General features: G+C 39.0%; 1 protein-coding gene across 2 annotated transcripts in view; it reads right to left on the bottom strand.

Moving 5' to 3' along the window:
* LOC139687912 (interference hedgehog-like) overlaps window positions 1-22,817 on the bottom strand; it is a 92,287-nt gene extending 69,470 nt beyond the window's left edge. For both annotated transcript variants that reach the window (XM_071585252.1, XM_071585254.1), the window contains exon 1: window positions 22,672-22,817. The gene's annotated coding sequence lies outside the window, so the exon portion shown is untranslated. The remainder of the gene's footprint in view (window positions 1-22,671) is intronic.
* Between the last annotated feature and the right edge of the window lie 1,969 nt (window positions 22,818-24,786).

Raw genomic sequence — 24,786 nt, 5'->3', positions numbered from 1 at the left:
CCTTTCCGCCGGCCGCTGTACAAGTCGGCGTGCGCGGCGGACACCGTCTGAGAGCGAGAGGGAGGGCTCAAGGTCGGCAAGGGCGCCAGCCATTATCCATTTCCCGCCTAACAAGGTGGAAAAACTTGGGCTATGTCGGCCCGGAGGAGGGACTGAGGAGCGGAGAGAGAGGGCTTAGAGGAGGAGAGGGGAAGGAATGTGCAGGGGCGGGGAAACAGTAGGATTTTTCAAGGGGGATGGAAGAGAGAGAGGATAAATGGGCGAGAGGGAGAAGGGTGGGAGGGCAGGACGGATTGGAAGGGGTCGCGGGGAGAGTGGGAGGGGTGCGGAGGGCAGGAAAGTGGACTCTCGCAAACGCGGTCGCATTGCAAAAGAACTTAAGGTTTTTTCATGGGCGCGTTAACATTGCGATGGCATTCCTCGGCCCACTTGACCAGATCCGGCCCGCCGCATGACATGTGTTTCGGCCCCGTTCGGCCTTCAAGGAAATGGTTCGGGAGTTCATGAAATGCCGGTTGGACTTCATACAGAGCCCAACGTGCACATACCGTGAGCCCAACGAAAGAAGGCCTATGAAGCAGGCTTTGATTCCGCGCCCTTTTCTCCTTAAGGGTTCGAAACGGGTGACAGGAATAGGGTTGGCACGACTCCAACACCAAATGTTCTAGTGACATTGGTGTCAAAGGAATTCCGGAATTCTGTCAGCGGAAATGTGGCAGCATGTTCGATGTCAACAAAGTTATACCATTCTCGAAAAACTTCTATAAATATTTTGCAAAGGCAATAGTCGTTCAGTTCATGAACGACTAGCTGACGAGCGAATAGTACTATGGAGACAAGGCCTATCCCACCAGGAGCAATATCGTCTATGAGTGGTTTAAGAGCCACACAGCAAAAACCGTTCGCAAGCTTGAGGGAATTTGATCTCACACCAACATTATATCTACTTACTTCAAGTGAACTTTCATTCTACCTCAACTAATTCTTAACAATTCCATTAGTTACAGCGCATTGCTCTTTCTCTCCGAAAGATTCAAAGACAGTGGCAATCACCACCAAACCTTGGCATCTCTCCCAATAGCCAATAATCTCGTTAAGTAGGTCCGCAAATTAAATGTACACGATACCATAATTTATTAAAATCAGTTTACCTTCCAACTAATCAAATTAATTATCCTATACTAAGGCTTCTCCCATGCTAAAACTATAAGAATCTAGAAATTTACGCTCCGCCTATTTTCTTCTGATTTCTTGACTCCGTGGAATGCAGATTTTGTTTGGATACCCTGCATCACGTTATCATATTACTCGACGAAAGGTAGTTCAAAAGTTTACTTAAATGAAGTCATTTTCATGCAAAACAACATGATCCTTGGGGTTTTCATGTTACTGTTTCCTGATAAAAGACTTAACAAGTCTTACGGACAGGGCCCCGCCCGACCGTGCGACAAGTGATGTAGCCTACCTCTCTCATCCTCTTATCCTCTTCTGGGAGGGCCAACGCTGGGTCGGACCCATTGTTGCTGGCGATCCGGAGAAAAATAAAAAACCCATTGACCAGTGTAGAAGCGTATGTTCACACACATTAGGCTGCCTTCCGTAACATCACGACAATCAAATTATCTTGTGGCTCCGATTTAAAGCATTCAGTATTGACCTCTGATATTGACTGTGATTTATTCTGCTAACCGGAATAAAACTGGTCGTAATATTTCAAATAAATCTGTTATTTCTGCGTTACTAACGGAAATTTTTGCATGACCGATTCAGGAATGTGAGCCTTAATTGCCATTCCTCGGCCTCCGCCCATAAGTAGCGTGTCCAAATGGACCCGAGAGTAGCGGAGTTTGACACACCTGGCATACAAATGTTATCGGGCGCATTAATGATTCCTCATCACGACTTGACTCGGTTTCGATGATAAATTCTACTTTTAAAACGGGTTTTTAATCACTTTGCGGGGGGAAATCTTTTTCGACGGGCATAATCGAAATCGTATACGCTCATTCTAGTCACACATCACACCCAATAATAAATCAACATCCGAAGTCTGAAAACAATTCCTATAAATTATACAGAGTATGAAGCTATATATTAGGGACATGCTCCCCGATTCGGTTTCATCTTGGAGCACTTAATTCGGGAAGACTTCGGAGACCAAAGAACGCACGCTCTTTACTGGTGCTTGCAATTACGAAATCTCTTATTAGCCTTACTCGAATCCCTAGAGGACCATAACATCCATCGGCACCGATTATTAAAATGAAATGATTTCTTCAATCGAACATAGCATAGCCGCAAGCATATTAATAAATATTCAATAAAACTAGTATTGCGAGGCTGAAATCGTGGAAAGGCGTGATGGTTATAAAATAATAAATGAAATTATGTTTTGATAAATTAATGTTTTAATAAATAAATTAAATTTTGATATAAATGAAATTTGCGTATTGTAAATCACTCACAGAGTAATAACATGGCATAAGTCTTAACTGTCAACACTATCATTATAACCAATAACAAAAACGTGCAATAGAAGGCAAATAATGGAAGTGCAATGCATATAATTTTAGCATGAACCGAACTCCAAAATCAATTTAAGCAGAGATCTATTATGTGCTCTTTCCATCATTGAATAATTCCCCATTTCATCACGATTTCTCCTTCATTCTTCCGGTTTAAACTACAAGTAATACCTTTCATTATTAGAACGAGAGTTTGAAAATTTTGAAAGAGAGAGAAATTTACATAAATTATTTTGAGAATTCTGATTTTCAGAAACTCTAATTTATATATTTTTCACGCAAGGTTTGTTGGCGGGTGATTATATAAAATTATATATATATATATATATATATATATATATATATATATATATATATAAACACAGATGTAGATTTTTAGAATATAGAGACACAAAGAAAGGACACTCACAATTTGTTATTCTGAAGACGACAGCCGTGCTGTCGAAACGTAAAATAACAAATTGTGAGTGTCCTTTCTTTGTGTCTCTATATTCTAAAAATCTACATCTGTGTTTTTATATATTGTTTTTATATATTTGTGTGTCGCCGATGAGCGTTCCATTTCGAAGATATTTTATATATATATATATATATATATATATATATATATATATATATATACGAGTATATGTATATATATATATATATATATATATATATATATTTGGATTAATGTGCAAAATGTAACTGCATTTTATATTGTTAGCGAAATATGTAATGAATATGTGGTTCATGTTTCAATAATTTTACTACATTTTGTGTCAGCTGAAGCTGTTGCAAGCGGACACATATTCAGTTCACCTACACCTGCTTCAGATAATAAAAACCGATTTCCACGAAGGTCCTCCTTCATCGGGGAACACGAATCGTTACATGGTGCCTAAACAGAATAACATGACTGGTGCATCTCAACATTATTTTTTACCTTATTTTCTCTGCACAAGAAAATCACTAGAAGTAACATTTGAAAACGATCACTTTAGAGAATAGCTAAATCGGGATAAACGCCACCCACACATGAAAAAAAACAAATCATAGTTTGATTACCGCAATGATGGTAAATAAATTGTCCAATGAAAATACATAATATTATATGTTATAACACAACAATATAATGTCACAGAAATTGCATCGATGTTCCACAGGTGTGTAGCTCAACAGAGACACTAGCCTTCACAGAGGAACCACCACTACCAGGCAAAAAAAGGGGCTTCGACGGTGTGAAATAAAGCAATGTAAAAACAGTTTCCGAAAATCTTCCCGAGAAGGTTGGTGCAACGAATGTCTTCAATCACTATCCACATGTTTTAAAAAGCTACCGAGTGTAATAAAGGGGCTACGCAGGCGGTGCATACTTAAGGTTGATTCAAGGATTAACTAAAAGTTGTTCACGAGTCCTCAAATTCCATGTGTATAATTTATGCTCTGATAGTTAAACTTCCCCCCGAAATTACTTACTACAGTCCCCTGGACCAATCAAATATGATGTTCCAACATTCACTCCTCGTTTATTATACTCCTGGGTAGTTAAAAGCCCAGGAACGCATCTCTAGCACCTGATTGGCCCTGGAGAAAACGAAAAAAAATCCAGATGGCATTTTGTTCAGACGAAAACACACGCCTAGGATGTTAAGTGGCTGTTATTTGAAATTTTTTGCGAGTTTTTTTAACAAAACATATCCAGGATATAAACTTAGCGCTTTACTGTTTAAAAAAATCGGAAGGTGCCAAGTGCCGCTAAATATATTTTATAACGTGCTAAAAAAATCACGCTGAAAAAAATTATTTTCATAAAATTTCTCGGCAATAACTGAAAAAACCCTATATACGAGGGTCATCCGGAAAGTAGTACCCGTTCGTGCCGCATGAAGTGCTGACGACGCGAGTAGCCGCTGGACGAGGTCAGATAGCTTCAGTGGCTTGTCTGCCTTCTCTGAGCCAAGTTGCGTGACGCTAGCATTGCCTGTGTTGTTTCTGTGATTGTTTACAATGTTTAAAAAAATTGAGAACGCCGCCAGTTGTGAAGTGAGGGCAGTGATTAAATTCCTCAATGCAAGAAACGTTCGCCCATGTGATATTCATCGCCAATTAAAGGAGGTGTATGGAGACAATGTAATGGACGAGTCGTCTGTTCGGCGGTGGTGTCGCAACTTCAACATGGGGAGGGGGAACACACACGACGATGAGCGTTCGGAGAGACCGTCTGTCATTACAGACCAACTGGTGAGCTCAGTTGACGAATTCGTGAGGAACGATCGGCGCGTCACAATTGATGACATCTGTGAGCATTTTCCCAATGTTTCTCGAACAATTGTTCATGAAATTGTTAAACACCATCTGCATTATGCAAAAATTTGTGCAAGATGGGTCCCTCGCGTATCTCAATGAGCTGGCGGCGAAGGACTATGCAGCAGGAATACAGAAACTTGTCACACGTTATGACAAATGACTTAATTTGCTTGGAGATTATGTTGAGAAGTAGTTTAAAGTATCCTCTTTCAAATAAAATTTTTTATGTTTGTTAATATTTACTTTTGTCTTTTTATTTCACGAACGGGTACTACTTTCCGGATGACCCTCGTATTTCAGAATTTGAAACATTCTTCGGACGGTACAAAATCTTATCTTTAACTCCACATTACTTGTACTTGTCAAGGTTGCAGTGTTGTACAGATGATTTTTCTTAATGAGAGGGATGTTCCTATTTATTAACACGCGTTTCAATCTAAGTGTTTGCTGCATTCGACGATGTCGTAAAACAATGAACCGTAAACATTTACGAGTATATACGCATTAAAATTAAAGTATTAAAAAATTACAATGCAACTGCTCTTCATGAATTTGAGATGATTTTTGGTAAACGTGCGATAAGGCATACCTATTACAGACCACGCAGTGTATAGAGGCGTGCCAAATATTCCTAGTTACTCAGATCAGACGTCAAGAATCTAAGGCAGTCGCCGACACTAATTTGTATTTTCATCCGAACTTCGACCAGGGTGAGTAATAAAACACGGCGTCAATAACTTATAATTTTCATTGACGAAGTGGATTATATATCACTTAATTAAATATCATAACGAATTTCAATTTCGTACCTTTTCTGAAAATAAAACCCTGCAATGACAGACACTCAAATGCCCATGAAAATGTTTGAAAAAATAACCGGAATACGGTGACATTTCAGTATAAGCTTGAGCTTCAGTAGAGCCAGAAATTGCTAATAAATGCATACTTTCTATCTTTCCATTCGTGTGGAGCACAAGAGGTTGAGAAATTACTGGAAAAATAATGTAGAAGACCCTTTCTGAACTATTCATTTATAGGCAGTAGTCGCTCTGTTTTAAAGTCTCCAAAATGAAATAGTTGAAATTGTTTCCTTCACACCTGAACTATACGTAATGGGAATGGAAAATTTTGATAAAACACTAACCGATCAAGAAAATTTATAAAATATAATCTTTCCACCTATAAAGCACTTTATTGGAAAACTATGAAATGTAGGTGGTGAAATGAAACAATGAGTACTTTAGAATGCCAATTTGTAAATCTTAAAAGATATTTCCATGGAATATCCTAGAAAATAAATCAATGATACAGATATTGGAGTAAGATGCATTAAAGTTACTAGACATCTTAATCAAATAGCCTGCAATCAATTAAAAAATCAGAAAATCCAATAACTGCCATCATTTGAAACGACTGGATAAATAGAAGAGAAGGCAGACTAGATCTATTCACATGTATTCTTGTTCTTGCAGTTAGATACTAGAATGCAGAAACAACCAACAGCTAAGTGCAAAACAAGCAACAGCTAACAAATAAGTGTTCGTAAGGGCATTTAACTTAATTAACAAATTAATCGACTTGATATCAATACAGCGCGCTCCAGAATCCTATTCTGGGACTTCATTTACAGCATAACGCAAGTCTTGAACCGAATATAGAGAGAGTGTGCATGTGCATGTTGCAGGATTTGACTTTACTTCAAATTGGTCAAGCACGATTTGAAATTGAACCCCAATAGTAGTTTGGTATGCTCAGTACATATGTTTTGATTTGAAGGGATTAGAATTATACGAATGAGCTAACAATAATGCGACTACGGATGGCGGACGTGTAGTGAAAGCTTAAGGCACTATCAGCTACTATCTCAAATTGCAATATTAATAACAAGAGACGAATGTCTTTACGATAGAAAATTGATACTAATAATACAATAGCGCCAATCGCCTGCGAGCGTTCGTTCAGGCTAGATCGTGTTTTTAGTGGACCCCTGTCGAGTGACTCGGTGCAAGCGCAAAATTCAGCGAACGACTGAATATCGGTGCGCCATCAAATTATGTGTTGGATTGGGGAAATCGGGTACACAGACGTTAGGCATGATTCGCCAAGTGTTCAAGGATAAAATCATGTAATAAACTGCAGTTTTCAAGGGGCACAAGCTCTTCAATGATTGGCCGAGAGAGTGTGGAGGATGAGCCCCGCGCTGGGCCGCCGTCGACGTCAAGAACCGACGACTACGCGCAATGTGAGCGTGAAATGCTGAATTCAGACCGTCGGTAAAGAGTACACATGATCGCAGATGGTATTGGCATTGATAAGATGACAGTGCACAGAATTTTAACTGAAAATTTGGCCATGCGAAAGAACTGCGCTAAACTCGTCCCGAAGGTCTTGACGGACGACCAAGAACATAGTCGAGTATCTGCCTGCAAAGACCTGCAACGCGTTGAAGAAGACCCCGACTTGGCACCCGCAGACTATTTCCTATTCCCAAAAGTGAAATCCTCCCTCTAAGGACACCACCATGGAACCGTAAGAGCTGTCAAAGAAGCTTGCACGCGTGCCCTTAAGGACCTTCCGGAATCCACCTGCCTGAGAGCCTTCGGGTAATATAAAAGCCGCTGGCATAAGTGTGTCGACGCTCAATGGGTGTTCTATGAAGAATTTTGAGGCATAGTAGCATTATCTGAAATTAATCCATTTTTACGAAACTTTTCCCGATAATGTTTATACAAACCTTGTATACTAGTAATTTATTCATATTTAACAAATTTCTTCGCATTCAGGACACAATAAATTAGGCTATGCCGATTCAAAAGTAATACCATCGCAATTACGAAGAGTTGGTCCCGGTAGTCCAAGGGTAGAGCGTTGGACTACTGAACGGAGGGCCCGGGTTGGATTCCCGGGCAAGCCTCTCTGGGCACCTGCAGCTCCACCCAAGCTACAAGATTTTTCGGGTACCAGATCTTCCTGAGAAACCATATCCGGCACAGGGAAAGGAACTGCCCCTCCCCCCACCCTGATGAGTGAATTTCACAAGCCGTCGGGCTTAGTACTGGGTGAACTCAGCCATCACCTACCAAACCGACCTTCGGGATGATTACTGTGTTTATGGTTAATTACGAATAGAGATATCACTAGCCCATAGGCTAGAAAAAAATGAGCTCATATCATACAGTCTTCAGGGTAGTACTCGCGGAGAATGATGAGAAGTCACCTCGTAAGGAGGTCAATCTTCATAACATTAAAAATGATGAAAAGATACGCGCAAGTGCAGGTATGAGCTCACCAAGTCTAGTATTTTGACTAAATATATCTTGAGTTTTACTAAGACCATCTACACTAGCTCCCTTAGTAAGTTTCGGGTGACCTTAGCAATACTAAAATTCATTTATTTATTCATTCTTCGTCCGAAAACAGCACTTTTTGGCCTTTTACATTGGACTGTTAATAGAGATAACAATGGACATGATTAGGAACACCCAAGCCCCAGGTGGAGGAAAACCCACCCAGGCGGGAATCGAACCCGCGACCCTTGGGTTGGCAAACGAGGACATTACCCACAACCGGGGCCGGACAGAATGAAAAGCTAACAATACGACGGTAAGGAAAAGAAATTAAGTTTGTACCGAAAAATAAGTTTGAATTGAGCCTTGGCGCAAACTGAGCTTCGTATTGATAGCTAATGGTAGCTCGATTCCACATCGTGAACCGTCGCCGCATGGGCTCTGGTCAGTGGCATATGCATTGATTCGCGTGGAGAACACCCTTAAATTTTCTCTGTAGGTCAGCAGCATCGTGCTCTCCTTTGGCATGAATAAACCTTTTTTAGTTCCTCCCCATATCATCCAAAAAATCTTACGAGCGACTTCGAGGGCGAAACTTTATGGACATATCTGAATAAAAGTCGCATCGTCTGACCCGTACTTAATACGGTACGGTTTTATGGGCGACTCTTCTGGAATGCGGGCAGTATGTCACCGAAATAAATATCTTATAATTAGACGTCTTCTTCCAACTTACTCGATGACGTATTGCTCATTGAACACATTGAATTAATATATTCCTTTGAAAACTGTTCCTACTTCTTGATACCATGAAAATGTTTAGTAGTAATACGAACCCCTATTTACGATCTCACTGATATCCCAAAGCTACAGTGTCACCGAATACTTTCTGGGGAAGTTATCGAACGTTGATTTTGTCCAATTAAAAATTAATAATTGCATTCAAAATTAAAACTTTCCTTTAATTGAAGAATGAAATGAAATAGACGTATTAGAGGAGTTAGGACGGGGTGTATTACTCTCACAAATAGTTTGTAAAAACGAAGAAAATAAAATGCACGGTAAGGAATACAACCGAAGTTCTATTCTTGGCAATGGAAGAGAGAGAGAGGGCTGTTGAGAGAAATTTAAAAAACACACGTGTGAATGGAGGAGATACTTAGACCCAATGCAATTGGATTCTTAAGACGATGACAGAGGGATATATGCCGGGTAAGCGAGGTATAGGGAGGAAAAGAAAAAGCATTTTGGGCGGAATTACGTGAGGTAGAAAGTATGCAGGGCTAAAAAATTAATTAATTGTCTTATTTCGTGAGGTTGAAAGATATTTTTGTCGTTTTAGTTGGAGGTTAGGAGCACAGCAGTGTGTAGTGCCATGGCAATACACACTGGCTCGGCACACTCAGTGACATGGTACTACCATAACTCGGTATGCTACTGCAATAAATATTCTTTGCAAAAGTGAGCTGAAACAGAAGAAGAATTCACCAGTCACACACCGCAGCAGAAACTCAATCATCAGGTATAACCGGAAGAAATCTTAGAGAGAGCAATGACAGTAGGCCAATAAACGGATTTACACGAAAACAGCCATGGTGGAGCATTAGCCTCTTCCTTCACATTTTAAAAATATGGCCAACAAAAACCGTAATACCCGCTTAGTAAACGAGCTCCATTCTCCCTGTTAGATTACTGATGGAAGCATGATCTCATCAGTGCCGAAATTAAGGCAAAACTATGAGTACAAGATTAGTACCGACTGGAGGCCTAAAAGTATTGTCACCTAGATTTGTACGTACACCTATCTTGGACTTGCACTCCAATCCTCCAAAACCAACAAAATACATCAAAAGAATATATGAACCAGCTTTAAAGAACCATTATTTCACTTATCAGGCGGCACGTAAATGAACTGAAAAAAGAAGTTACTCCACATTAGTAACGCCTAAATGGATACTAGGGCAAATTTATAAATTATACAAAGTAAAATACATTTCCTACATTTACAAACATTTTAAGAATAGGCAAAGCGATAAAGAAGAGCTAGAGGGAATCTCCTCCAGTCGCAAAAGGAACAAGCCAGACCGAGGATATACGAAATAAAACGGCAGTAAAGATTACTTTTAAAACAAACAGAATGTTTAAACATCTACATGTAAATCGGTAGACCGAATCTCCAGGTTAAAAATGGACACGCATATTCCTGCGCCAATAAATCTACGCCTTTGTTCTGCCTGACAAAACTCGGTATTACATAATAACCAAGATTAAACAATCCGACATTTCGATATAGGCATGTCGATACACACTGCCATTCTTTTCCGAACGCTTCATAAACTTAATTCATAAATTCTTTAAAAAAACATGTAGCCGTCGGAACACCACCGACAAAAATCCACGTGTAGTGGTTTGCTTTAGAAAACCAATTACGAGTGGATGACCACCGTTTTGTTTGCAATGCCGAGGGTTTGTTTGGGGTGGTCACATACTAACCTCACCCCGAGACTATGGCGCGTGTGAGCACACAACCGGGGCAGGAGGGGCGTGCCTCCTGTCATCCATTCAGCCTGAGAGAGAAGGGAAACTACTCAGGGGCTCAGCCCCACCTGACCCTTCCAAAAATGCCGATTTGAGTTGCACATGACCAGCAATATTGCCATTTAGCTTACTGTGGAGGAGGGAGTAATAAAATGTTATAAGAATTGTTATAACTAACTGGAATCAGTAACACTCACAGAACTCACATTCGGTTTTTTAATAGAGAACAGATGCTTAGGCACGGCTTCAGACCCGTAGTTCACAATGAGGAGAAAGAGGATAAAACACACCCACGATATTACTCATATGGATTGTTTTAATACGTATCCATTGTCAGGAATCGCCACTCTTTTCCTGAAAAATTATTTTAGTAATTACTACGGTCGAAGCTATAATTTTCCAGCGCCAGAAATATTCTTATTAGGAGACGTAGAACTCGAATTAGCGAGGGGTTGGGCTGGCTAGCTTTTCACGTGGAGGGCCAAAGAGTGAGTGGTATCTCGGTGCTTTCCCAACATTCATTAATATATTATAGATTTATTTCCCTAAGGTAATGAATCACTGAAACCCATAGGGCCCAAAACCATGTAACATGACCATTAGGGAAATAAAATTATCCAACTCCGTTCCCGAAGAACGGTTTCTCGTACAAGAGCTTAACCTCACACATTATGGTCACTTTTTACGCGCACACCAGGAAAACCTCCCGAAGAATACTTAAGTAAAAGCTGACGAGCATCCCTAAAACAGTAGTAGTTCCTGTACAGATCCGTTAAACGACACCTCTTTCCGGATGCTTGGCCCTGGTGACACCCGATAGTGCGGATGGCATTCGGGGAACAAAAAGGGGCACGAGTGCCCCGAGACCGATACCCTGGCGTCTCTCTCCCTTGCGCGACGCACGCTTCCAATTGAAACCCACACCCATCGGTCGGACCACCCATCCCCGGTTGCACACACGTCCCCCTCGACAGAGAGATAGGACACTGAGGAAGCCAAAATAGGGACGGTTTGGATTGGGGGGGGGACGGATACCATCTCCCACATAAATCCCGCGGCGACCCCCATAGGGTATCGGGTTGGCTCAAAGAACGTCGGCCTCCCACGCCGGGGATCGGGGTTGACGCCCGGTGTAAATGGGGGGGGCGAGAGAGAGAAAGGGAGGCAGCGAGTACTGCAAGCTAAACTGAGAGGTTATGTGGAGGGTGCTTCGTGCCCGGATGGGTAAGGCGCTTAACTATGCGCCCCTTGGACCAGTGCTGGTTGTCGCCACACGAGCCACGATCCTTCCAAATACTCATGGCGTTTAAATTCATCGGCAGATGCGCCCATTCACTGTACAAATGTGCTAAATTTATAAACTTACCCGTCACATGCACCCATGCCCTTCGGATGGAAAAAAATGTGCTGACCGCTGATCTGGTTTCAATCACCGACGTCGAAACAGCAAATTACCGTTTCAACCGATTCCATCATCCGGATCAACGAATCTACATGGGAATTAATTTCCCAGTAAATCGGTCACGTTATCATAATTGTAGTGTATGTAAAACATTAATCGTCAGGAAAAGGTGCATTCGAAACGAAGAAATTAATAACAAGCCTCTTGTCGTACCGATTACCGAATTAGGAGTCTGAACCTGGGATCCAAATTAGATAGAACGTAAGATCGACGTTGGGCGAAAATGGGACGCGAGTGTGACAGCAATGTTAAACCAATCAGACTACGTTAATTTACATGAAAGAAGGAAAAAATGCTTTTTGAAGCGTACCTGGAATAGTTTTACGGGTGGAGATGATTAAAGAGATTTTTAGAATGGTTACACAGCAAAGATATTTAGATCATTATTATTATTATTAAATTGAGTCCCCGAAACCGGTTTCAAATGTCTTGGTAAAAATACTTATTTTATGGAGGTGTAGTAACTTAAATATTTTATTAAGTAGTTTCTCATGATACTTGAGGATTCATAAAAAATAGTTGCATTACGGGTGTTGACTATTCGAACGATTCTCAATTGCATTGCCTGTTAGCACTTAATTTGTTTAGAGAAATCCTTACATCAAGATGACACTCTGTCACGCCCAAACGATGGATTTACACTGGGAAATGATCAATCTCATGCCTTGTTTAAACAGGTAGTGTAGATAGTCCAGCCAGTGGATACTTCACCATGCAATGGCAAGAAACTAAGCTATAAGCTTGAATCGTGTTTCAAGCTATGAGGCTTGAATGAGCTTCTAATGATGAATGGTAATTTCATGATGAAAAAAATTTCAACCATTTTCGTACTATGGCATTGATTTTACATCCATACTTTTTTCATCTATGTATATGTCACAACCTACCCATCATACATTCATACGAATATCTTCGGCCGTGAAAACTGTTGGCCATTAACCGCGAACACTTAAGAAAAGCAAGAAAAGTTAAAAGAAACCTCGTAAACCTCCAGAAGCCATAAAAACATTTCCAGGAGGCAATAATAAAATAATGGCGTCATTAAATATTAAGTGAATGGCAAAGGGGTAAAATGAAATTAGTCAAGTCAATAAAAGTGAAGAGGTACATGCATAACTAAGTTTACAAAACTTGATCGACGCTTTTTAACTGCCAAGCGCAAAAATATTATTTAATATCTCCGAACTACTACATTAATACAATTAGTTTTAAAGTGCATCGGCCATTCTCCTACGGTAGCCAGTAACATTAACAAAAGAGTTCATTAATTTTAGTAAATAAATGGACCACTTGATATGACACTACTTTTATTGGAAAGTGACCCGAACGAAGTTATTGAATATGAGAGTCATTTATAATCCATGAACTAAATTTACAGTTGGTCGACCGAATACTCTGATGCGCAACGCCTTTTCCTTCGAACGACGATCTCAAAGAGTGGGCTCCGTTGTGCCGCCCACTCGCGCTACCTGGTCCCTGGAGGCCAGGAGGCGCCTCTGAGGTTTCTCGATCTCAGTGTAACCGGCTCAGCAGACTCCGATAGCTTGAATGTAATGGCGACATCCTCAGAAAGAAATCGAATTTTCGTTGGAAGATATCTTTTGAAGGGGAACACCGACTTTAACAAATCTTAAGCAACCAAATAAACGGAAGTTATTTGAATACGAATTTGCGTTCGTAAGAAAGCAATATGATGAATCAAGGCAAGGAATAAACGGAAAAATCGATAATAATCCGACCCACTTTAAAATAGGATAACATAACATACACCTTATCCACGATTTTTTATGCATACCTAATAATTTTAAAAACAGTCTCCCACGATATTCCTTGAATGTTTCAAAATTTATTTAATATAATAACACGACTGTAGCTTTCCTTTCAATAATGTTTTATATACCATCTGGATCACAATTATCGCGTACATCATTGCCAAACCCAAAAGTCAAAACGTATGTATTGGAAAGCTTCAGTCGTATTTTTCTCCATGGAACCTTTCCATTAAACTTGAAAAAATAATACCAACCGTTTGATTATTAATTTGCATCGGGGAATAGCACTGATCTATCAGAGTGACTTAGCTATACCAAGTGACTCCCCTGCCCCCTCTGAACTATAGAATCTCGAGAGGATGTTTTTCCGGTCCAATTCGGCGTTATCCTGTGGTACCAATCCTCTACAACTTCCCAACTCCTATCTGCAGGCGATATAACCCACGTTTCACAACCGCAAGAGGCAAACACTCCGTATGAAATTTGAACCGAAAGCTTCCTAAGTTTTAAGTTAGAGCTATGGGAGAACAACACGAACTATGGCGGTCTTCCCAATCAGCACAAAGGCTGCCATACCTCTTAAGGTCTTTGATATTCAAAATATGCTGCTTCCCCTTCTCAATTATAGCTACACTCCAAAAATGGCTTATCTAGATATCATTTCAGAAGTGACTGTGATGTCAACGTAATAATGGAAATAAATACACCTAGTTATCGAAAATATTACCTTCATAAAACATTTAATTAAATGGCCATGTCCTTGAAATAATATTCATGTGTAGATATACACTTGACATTACTGAGGGGCTAAAACAGTGGTTTTCCTGGTGGGGAGATAAACTACATCTACATCTACATCTACATAATACCCCGCAAGCCGCCGCAAGGGCGTGTGGCGGGGGGTGTTAGGTCACCAACCGTAAAAACGAAAAATACCACATGCAAAAAACAACACGGAAAATTACACCCCAGCAGCGCACACACTCATGCAAAACTCCCTCCATCCAATACTCATGCAAACACATACACCGCCAAACAACAAAAAACTGCACCCCAGGATACAGCACGAAAGCCATCCTAAAACACGCAAGCCAGGACACAACAAGCAAGAATGTGAAACATCACTACCACATGAAAATGCACCACAAAACACTCAACCCCCCAAAGAGACAGTAAAAGGAAGGGAATTCGACCCAACGTTGCAGGTAGCAGGAATTTCCCCCCGCCGGGAGGGAAGAGGGACTGAAAGGGAAACTTAAAAACAGATGAACAGAACACGAATGAGGTCATTCGGAAAGAATGGGTTATTATAACAAAACACATAAGGTTAGTGGAGGAGCATGCATTTAAGTAGAACTAATTATTTTTTATTTTTTTTACAAGGCAGTAACACGATATGCGCGAACAATAATCAGTGGATTCATATTCATTTACGTTTTTCAAAGTTTAATACTGCTCAACTTTACAGCATTTACACAAAGGAGAGTTTTTAATCGTTGTAAATAGCACATTATCTTTGAAATGGATGTAAAAATGCATGGCTTTCCTAAAATTTAGTAAGCATTAATCCTTCACAACGTTTCAGCCTGGGCATTACTCTCTAGTAAGTTGATGCAACATGAACCAAGTGGTGCAGAGTGGTAGTCAGGTGCACACGAATGGACAATACAGGGACGACCACAGTTGACGTAAGAACGGACCAGGATCAGAAGTTTCCAATTAAGAGATAAAATAAGACGATGCAGACGGTGAACGGAGGCTTACATTGGTATCGTAACGAATAGTTAACTCTTCGGCGAAAAATACGAAACAGCCCTTGCGTCCGACCAAGTTTCCGCGATTATCTATGCAACTTATCGCAAGATATCCTAGCATGGAATAGTTTATATATATATATATATATATATATATATATATATATATATATATACACACACACACATATATTTATTTCCCAGCGAGCATTACTGAATCAAGCGAGACAACTCTAACGCTCATTTCCAAGAACACTCTTCCATGAAAAGCCAAGAAAATACCGAAACTTTTAAAATACCTGTTGAAAGAGCTTTAACACTGAAATGAATATCGCATATCTTACACGCCAATAACTTCTCGGAATCGCTACCACATGTGGACTAAATGGGCCTAAGAGTTTACGTATGTGGCAGCCGAGTCGAAAGATGTGAGATGATAACTCAATTTGAGAGAAATTAAACGTTAAAAATGAGATTATAATCTTCGGCAGACCGTTGCGCTATCGTGGTGCCATCGCTGTCGCCGCCAATTTTCTGGATGGGCGCATTCGCTCCCGAAAAAAATAAGAAAAAAAAGAGTCGATATGAATTAACCAATTCGAAACAGTATTTCTTAGAACCTTTGAAAGTAAACTTCACGATTCCTTCACGACAGGAAATTAAAACTAATTATGTTCAGCCATTCATTTGGACAAAAATAACGGATGGACCACCGAAATTTACGGATACACAATTACATTTGTTCCACGGTTCTCAAAATTGAGCAGCCACCTACGGAAAGACTGAGTCATAACATTCTCATCCAATTCCGAGCATCCGAGCTCACTCAGTGGCGAGTGAATGCCGCAAGCGTATCCATTAACCAGCATTGCGATGTGATTGGAAGAAATTGCATTTTCTTAACCTATGCTTTGACAAATTTATGTCATGACGATTTCCAGGTGGTCGGCAGCCTGCAATTCATCATAACTGACAATAAATACACCTTCCCCTTACTCTCTTTATCTCGATATTTATTTCGATTGAACCTCAATGTCGAAATATTTGGTGTATTCTATCGCCATGGATGCACACACACCACACAGATATCTCTGGCCGAGAATACAAGTTTAGCCACCGAGATCAATTATTAAGATTAACATTTTCGCATACATGCCGTATCCCTATAAAACATTTTTGATTTTTATTAACGAGCATATCTTTTTAAATACTAAACCTTGAGAATCATTACTCTTTCCTTTGTTTTTTTCGAAAGGACGCTATTTTATGAACTCTAAACTACAGGCGTTAATTCTACTTCCATGAGCAAGTTAAAACTAACAGTGACTTTTAATTTCCCACACAACATTTCATTAGATGTTGGATATGGTTTTAAAAGTCATTTTCAACTTGGAATTAAACTGTGGCGCGGTATATTACCAATACTTTTCCACAAATTCAACAAGCCTGAACTGACTATTTGGGCGGTTTTCAACTAATGCAATCAGATTTATCATGGGCTTGCTCGTCGAATGTTAACTCATAAACATTGAAAAATTTAAACTATGGATATTTCGAAAACACATCGCAAATTCCCTTCTTTTTGGTTAGTCATTAGTCTACTCTTTACAATACCACGTCTTCATATTTACTTCACAATATTCGACGTAGTTTGCACAACAATCATATTGCCACAATTAACTCCTTCGACTATCGCAATGTCCGCACAAAATCTATAGTATGACAGAGTAATTATCCAAATAAAGTACGAATGTAGATGCGTAAGTATGTCCTAAAAAATAAACACCGAAGAGAGACTACAATTATGAACTGGTAGAGGTCCTATCGGGCTAAAAATGTATTTCGAGCATCCAATGAGTTAAGAGTTATAAACGCAAGAGAAAAATTGTTTCACTGAACTTCTTTCTGCTCTATTTTGGCTGACTTTAAAATATTCCAACTCTTCCTCTCACTCCTTGGTACCTATGGAATACCCAGAAATTACCGTGTTCATCGTGCTATGAGTCAGCTGCCGAGTATGCAGGCCTGGTCAACAAATTTCACCCAAAGACAGACGGCGTACCTTTAAATGAATTACTTACGTTGCCTAATGGAATGACAACGTTTTAACCAAAACTGCCCTTATGTTAGAGTCTGCTGGGGATTAGAATCCCGCGAGGTAATAACTATTATTTTAGCGCAGTAACTTATTCTTTCTATAAATCTGAACACGAATACATTCAATTTAGCTCTTTTTCTATTACTATTTGCTTCCTTTTTATTTTTGCGAATGTACACTAGATTGGGGGGACGAGGATTATCTAATTATAGAAAAATCACAACTATAGAAAGCAACTAATAATCGACCTATTATGTTCCATCTCTTTTGATACCAATGCGTTATTTGAAACATTTTTAGAAGGAATCTTAATGAAACTCGAACTTACGAATCTGCTTGAGAAATGGGTTTTCAGCGGAATTTATTGCCACTCGCTCAATCACCAGTTAAACTCAAAACGTGGGCAAAAAAGTCCAGTATGTCATATTTCTGTCAACGTGTACGGAAAATAAGTAATTCCATGTATTGCCTTCTCCACTTGAAATGGAATTTACAGACCATTCAATAGTCCTATGGTAAAATTGTTTGGATATTTCACTCCATTTTTTTTTAGCAAATATGATCTCTGGAATTCGAGAAATAAAAAGTAACACACTCGTGGAAATACGATTGAAATATCGAATTAAACCTCAATTACAGTCCACCGATAACTACTAGTCGCATTCCAAAAGTTTTTTTTTGTGTGGAGAGGGATGCGCACTTCGAATGGAATCTCAAGAATGGCCGCGAAGTGAAGCAGTATCTGAGAGCTCACAGAAAATGTGCACGCATTTCGCCGGAAAATATTATTTATGAATGATTCTAGTTCATAACAACGATTTAAAAATTAATAAAATTCATTGTATCAAATACTCTCAGTTGTTTCGTTGCAATTCTTTCACAACTCGCATTATTTTAAAATTCATAACACCTCCATGAGCATCTTAAAAAATATTTTTCTCTGCGCTCGATTGTGACGATCGCCGAACTCCAGGCACAAAACTGATTGCAACAACGGGAGAAAGTTTATAAAAGTTACAAGTACATGTCAAAAACCCCCTGAAGTCATTCGCTGGCCCAGTTGCCAACAGGCCCAGTGCCTTACAGAGAGGACTGAATGACACCTAGAGCTCGTAATACATAAAAATATTATGGATATTAAAAAAAACTTATCTCGTATTTATTAGTTATTTTACCAAGCCCCGGCGGATTCCCACCACTTCACTGAAGGAGACAACCAAAACAATGTTGGCAATTTCAATATTATTGACATATAATTTGTCAAGCATTTTGAAAGCTGAATGAATTAAATTGATATATTTGTGGATATAATTTTTAAAAATTTATAATGTATTCGAAATCTACCAACACGAAAGGAATTTATTTTTTAATTCCACCCAGCCCAGAAACTCCAATGATCGGGAAGTTAATTGCTACGTTGTGTGCAACTAAATTATTAAAACGTCAATTTTGATTGTTTGTCATCGGCCTCCTCTTTCGCCTCACCACCATAATCTAGAATTTAGTGAACACCGATAATTAAGAATTAAGATCTTTTAATTGAATTAAAATTGCTTTTCTTTAATCCTTAATAAACATCTAAGGATGTACAGTAAAAACTTGCGTATACATGACGATGAATCTCGTATGAAATATATCTTCGTGTTAATAGATTGTAATTTGATGTAAGGCTAGTAATCACAAAATGATTTTACGATACTAAAAATTGCTAAATGGAAACTTTACACGAGGCATTTTAGCCTTATAAACCCATGCGTATCAATCCTACCGTTGGAATAGTTGGAGAGATTTTCACGATAATAATTTCAATTATGACCGAAGAGTTCTCGAACAAATGGCATAGATGCAGTCCTTTGCCAATAACCTCCACTCGTATTGGACGCAGCCTCAAAGCCAAACAGAAAATTACACGCATGGCTCACAGGAGCTAGCTAGTATGAACACCTAGCCCGTCATTAGTTTACTGATGAATATTTTAAAGAACGTGGCGTTGACTAACCCCCTACCGAATTTATTAATCAGCGTGCCTAGTAGAACCAAAACGGATAAATTTCATGTCAGAAGGACTTAACAATGTTCAATTTGAAAAAAGTTCAGTCGATTAATTTCTTCAGAATAGTCCAACGATACGAGTCATAATGGGCTTACACTCCACTTCTTTCACAGATATACGAGAATTATATTGAATACGCCTGAATGGGAACGACTATTATTGAGAATATCGACCAAATACGCATATGAACCTATTTATGTACAGTTGCAATGGCTTAATAAAAGTACAAAACCATACGAAGGGGCACAATTTCACTTTTTCGAAAAACCAAATATGACTTAAATAATTTAGATTTTGCCCCTATAATCACGTGCATATAATTCCTGTCATTCTTTTCCGCTGCCAGTGTTCTCACCCTACAGTGAAAGAAAGAATCAATAACGGAACCATACTTTCACCTCCTACCTTTGAAATGCTATTTATTGCACATTACATTAATCAGCGATCAGTAAGTTGTATCATCACCGCTGACATGCTCCATGGCACAAAACTTAATATTTTTAAAAATTTTCGTTCGGCAAATCAACAGAGATTTTCTTCTGTTGCTGAAAGGATTATTCTTATTCTTTGCAATTTGCACAACTGACGTGAACTAAGGAATCAGACGGTAGGTGAGCACGAGAATTGTGCTACGTAAAAGCGGGCGGAAGCAGGGTCGGCGACGAGAAACTAATACGGTAATTGCCTCAGGGAAAGACATGAGGTGGGCAGGCTCACAAACAGTGGCAGGGTGCATATTCTTAGAATGGGGCGGCAACTTTTCACAAAGAGAATATTTGCGAAAAGGAGGATTTTCGTATGTGTTAGTTAGCTGGACCCAGGTGGTTTGGTGACCGGCTGGTTCCAAGGATTCCTGTCGCGACTCGGTGGAGCAGGCTTTACGCTTCATTTTTATTTTCCTTTCACTCCTCCTCCCTTCCTTAGATTCCTTGAAAACGCCCTTACCAAAGCAACATAATATTTTAATTGCTCTATGAAGGGATTACGGACGCTACCGATGCAACGAAAAAGCTAAAAAAGGTTATTTCCAGGTAAAAGGTACTATTGGAAGAATTAACGAGGAATGCACTTGATTTTTGCAATGCTCTAAATATAAGGTTAGTATACGCATATTCTCCAAAAATCCTTTCTCTAGGACAGTTGAGTTGCGTTCAAGAAAGGAGATTCCTGGCCAGGCCATAGATGTGTCCAAAATATATTTTTTTAAACTTTAGGCAAAACTTCATTGAAAATTTTCAAAAAGCATTAACTGGAAATATAAATATATATGTCTTTCGTATACTTTTCTAATTATCTTTAAAATCCCCGTCAGTTGCAACAAAACCTAATTTATTGACAAAACCAGTACGCGGAGGAAATCCTCATTGCGAAGAAGAGGTAAGTGCTTATAAACACTAACTTATAACACTTATCAATCTTTTGATGTAAACTTTAGTCATTGGAGCGTAAATAAAACTGTCCTATACTCAAAGATAGTCCGTATTTTTGTACGAAATCAATAAGCTATTTTACAGAAATGCTCATTTTAATTATCAACAAGCGTTTCACAGTACGATGTAAAATGATTTAAATAGCACTCATTCACTCAGTGAAAATCTAATTTCGACAAATAATCAATTAACTATTGTTTTAAAACCAGAAAAACCTTGATCTCCTACTTCTTGCTCCACTACACGTTCGAGAACTAGTCATAAGTTTCGTCATACGGTCTGAACGAATCTCTTTAAGATGACCACAAGAACTCGTAAAATATGTTGTAGCTTTGGGGAAAGGACACCATGCCTTAGCACCGCTTGCTATCATTGTGCAGTTTGAGCTGTGACAGCAAATTGTCCTATTTGTTAATTCACATGGTTGGTTTCTGATGCCTCACCACCCCCCTCAGCATCGTACCACGAAGTAACTCTTATAGACGCGATCTAAAAATATTCCACGACAACGCGCCTGAGTGACATCCAATTTAAACTGCAGAAATTCACTTCCAGATGAAAACATCACATCGACTGAGTTGAGAGTTTAGGCATGTACCCGCTATATTTAAAGTTTCCGTTTCAGACAGGTGAATCAAAGATCTGTTTCCTTCTCTCGACGGAAACAAACCCGACCTTGACCCTGACACCCTGAACTGAAATAGGATCCATAACGAGGCTTAATCACGCATATCTGTCGCCCGAAATTCTTGTAATTGTTTTCGTGCTCCGATTCGTGCTGCAATCAACATGAATCGATCCTGCAACGTGCGCAGCATAGCAATCTTTAATGGAACTGTTACTGAAGAAGGCCACAGGTGTAATAACAGCCCGAACCCCAACACAAGGTAAACAGTTTTCATTAAGTCCGCACTAAAATAATGATAAAGATTTCTAAAGGGGGAATAACACGCACTTAGGGCCAACCAGACTTAATTCCCAATCAAATGAATAACATTGTCATATTTCAGCTATTTCCAAACCCTGTCACCAAAACAACACCAAGTGAGATAGAACACCCCCAGAAAATGCCAACGAACAAATAGGAGGAGTGGGAACACTTAACAACACTAGAAGGTCAAAACGGTATTAAAAAGAAGCTGGGCGCCAAAGGAACAAGCGTTCACATAAGCGGACCAAAACAACATTTGCGCGCTGCTGTATACTAAGCCCAGAAGCAAGCACGGGGGTCTCCCCATGTTCCTTCAATCCATTAAAAATACATAATATTTGGCAAATAAAATCTCTCATCTTATATTAAGGGACCACCATAAATTTATGATTCCGGTACGCTTGATTGAATAGGGATTTCATTAAAAATGCTTGCTCTTCAGAAAGGTTAATGAGAAAAATCCGTCGGGAAAAATAATATTACGGCACAAAAATTGCTCGCACTATAGTAAAAAGTGATGAACAAAACTCACCAATAATGAATAAAAGGCAGCCTCCCCCAACACTTAGGTTACGCAGTTTTCATCTTGAGGAGACCACAATGGTATGTCACATACAAGTTTCACTACACAGCACTAGAATGATTCACAACCGGAGCTCACGATGCCATTACAATTCGGCTCCTTCCTTTATGGAATGCTATGAAACAGTGCGATTCCATTGGACGAAGAACTTCGGAGAGAACTTTGCGATTGGCTGAAGAACTTCGTAGGAGTAGTTTGAAAGGATTAGACAGGCGAAGTATAGCTCCCGCCATCTCTGAAGTCTTCTTTAAACTCTGCAGCATAGACGGGAATGAAAGGCATGCGATCGTCAGAAAACCCGCTGAAAATTGTAATTGAAGTGTTCGTCGTGCTGTCGTTTAGTTAATATACGTGGATCACATGTTCTTCCTTTGAAAGTAACATTTTAAATGATGGAAAAAACTCCGTATTCAAGAGGCATTAACATTGCTACATATCGGTTGACTAAATGGGGCGTGATACCTATCAGGTTGGATTATAATAATAATTGAGATATGTGTTGTATTTGGAAACACAATTTTAATTAGATTAGATCATTAGCCTTAATTTCATAAATTTTGTTCCTCACTTGCTTTCCTCAATGATAATTCACTACAGCGTATTTTGCGGAAAAACCTAGCAACATTTTACTTGTAATTTTGAATACTCAGAATTTATTTCTTTTGGCGATTCAACTCTAAAGAAAATGTTAGTTTTGCTTGTTTAAATATGTATGAGAACTATCCTGAATCTATTTTTAAGATCATAGGGAAATTATCGTCTATGGATTGACCTCAGTCATTGCCAGAAAGTGTGGCTTTTGCCCTTCCAGCCGAAATGGTACAAATTTAAAACAAGCTTTTGTCTTAGGCTCATAATGTATGTAATTCCAGTGCTAATAAATTTGAAGAAACTTCCATTAATTAAAACATGTTAATTTGTCATCTAATTTTCAGGAAGTTAAGTATATACATGTAAGGCAATCGAGAATCTCATTTTGTTTTAAACTTGAAATGATAAGTGGAGATCAAACTGTGGTCTTTCTTGTTTTTGTATGTAATGAAATCTGAGGTTTTTGTTAAACTTATTCTTTAATTTGCATGTTTAACACAAGTTACCCGGATATTTCAGTTGGATTGTTATTGGAGTGAACTATTATTATTTCATTGGGTTAAAAAAGGAATCTACTTGATGAAATTAAATGAACGTCCACTTTTGAATTGCCAAAATGTTTCAACTAGAAAGGATTGCATTCTACTTGTAAAAAAAGGTAATCATGATGTTTAACAGTTGTAAGCTACATAACCTCCTAAATATTGTACATTCCATTTCTATGGACCAAGTTTCTTCCAAATATGATGATGTTGCCCTGGACTGACTGGTTACGAAATTAAGAAAATACATTGGTAGATATAGGAATGAGAGATTTAGAACATCGATCATTTTCATTTTAACTGCTCTCTGGTTACAATAATGTTGTGTATACATGGATTTAGGTAAAACATGGGTCTTACTTCCTCACATTGTCATTGTGGTAAAATACTGAGAAAAGTATTTTTACATTGTGATTGTGAACTGAGTCAGTCTTCCCCACTCAAATAGTATGAGAGAGGTTAAAGAACAGGTTCTTGAAAATTCTCGCTCTCCCTGGTTTGAGAAGAAAATATGTACCTAGCGAATAAAGCATAGCTGCTTTGTCATTTTGTTTGTGGGCAATTATTGGTTTTAAAATATTTATGTGGTTATACCAAAGTATTAATTCTTTCTGGTGAATATGTATGGTTTGCAAGTGATGGTAAAAATATAATCATAAGAATCATCATGTACAGTATGATAAAAATGTTACTCTCTCTTGTATCTATTCTGATTCCACTTGGAGAGTAAAGCTCACTTCCATGTATGTACTCATATACATGTAGAACTTAGGAGAGGTTAAATATTGGTAGTAATTTTTCATGTGCCACTAGCTCAGTTATGTGAATTTGTTCACAAAGCTGTATATGAACTGCCCACCAAGTACATTAACCCCCTGAGAGGATGAAGGGGGAGGAGATAATTTGTTGTAGGTATTAGTCGATGTATTGA

Source organism: Hetaerina americana, unplaced genomic scaffold (genome assembly GCF_022747635.1).
Source record: "Hetaerina americana unplaced genomic scaffold, ioHetAmer1.1.p SCAF_2, whole genome shotgun sequence".
In the NCBI taxonomy this organism is placed as follows: domain Eukaryota; kingdom Metazoa; phylum Arthropoda; class Insecta; order Odonata; family Calopterygidae; genus Hetaerina; species Hetaerina americana.
The sequence above is the reverse complement of the archived record's forward strand: the minus strand, read 5'-3'. Positions and strand labels throughout refer to the sequence as shown.